We start from the raw sequence: 1208 nt of genomic DNA, 5'->3' as shown, positions 1-1208 counted from the left end.
TTTCGGAGGCCTGTAATCCCAGCACTTTCGGAGGCCGAGGCAGGCGGATCATGAGGTCAGGAGATCGAGACCAACCTGGCTAACACGGTGAAACCCCATCTCTACTAAAAACACACACAAAAAAATTAGCCGGGTGTGGTGGCGGGTGCCTGTAACCCCAGCTACTCGGGAGGCTGAGGCAGGAGAATCACTTGGACCCGTGAGGCGGAGGTTGAAGTGAGCCCGTGATTGTGCCACTGCACTCCAGCCTGGATGACAGAGTGAGACTCCGTCTCAAAAAAAAAAAAACACAAACACACAAAAAAACAAAAATTAGTCGGGTGTGGTGGTACACACCTTTAGTCCTAGCTACCTGGAAGGCTGAGGCAGCAGAATCACTTGAACCCAGAAGGCAGATGTTGCAGTGAGCTGAGAACATACCATTGTACTCTAGCCTGGGCAACAGACCAAAAAAAACAAAAAAAAACAAAAAACCTCCATCTCAAAAAAAAAAAAATAAGTGTTAAACTTAGCCAGGCACAAAGGCACAATAGTCCCAGCTACTTGGGAGCTGAGGAAGGAGGACTGATCAGTTGAGTCCAGAACTTTGAGGCTGCAGTGAGCTATGATCGCACCACTGCACTCTAGCCTGGGCAACAGAGCGAGACCCTAGCTCTAAAAAAACAAAAAAAGAAACCTCAAAAGAGACAGCCAGACAGACAGATATAAATAGGACACACATTGGTCACAGTTATGCTTTTGGCACTCTGAGTGTTTGAATTGATATTTTTGAAGGTGAGACCAGGGGCCCAGTTGATAGAGTTTGTATCTCCAAAGCATCCTTTGACCCAAAACAGGTAACCTGGAATTCTCTTATCCTAGAAGGCAAGAAAAACCAGAAGGAAGGAGCCACATTTTTGGAAGTTACTATAGAGCAGATCCTTGGAGACTGGAGATTTCGCAAGTCATGTCAGTATGCCTGGGACTGTCCCAGATTTTCCCAGGCCTCAGATGTAAGGGTCATATTCACATTACTTCTACTCTACATCTCCCCACTTACCCAGCAAAGTACCTGTCCCATAGGAGATAAATGCTTGTTAAATAAGTAAATGGGCCAGACCAGGTGGCTCATGCCTATAATCCCAGCACTTTGGGAGGCCAAGGTGGGAGAATCACTTGAACCCCGGAGTTCAAGACCAGCCTGGGCCCTGGGCGCAGTGGCTCACACC

The sequence above is a fragment of the Pan paniscus genome, chromosome 5 (assembly GCF_029289425.2).
Source record: "Pan paniscus chromosome 5, NHGRI_mPanPan1-v2.0_pri, whole genome shotgun sequence".
Lineage (NCBI taxonomy): Eukaryota > Metazoa > Chordata > Mammalia > Primates > Hominidae > Pan > Pan paniscus.
The sequence above is the reverse complement of the archived record's forward strand: the minus strand, read 5'-3'. Positions refer to the sequence as shown.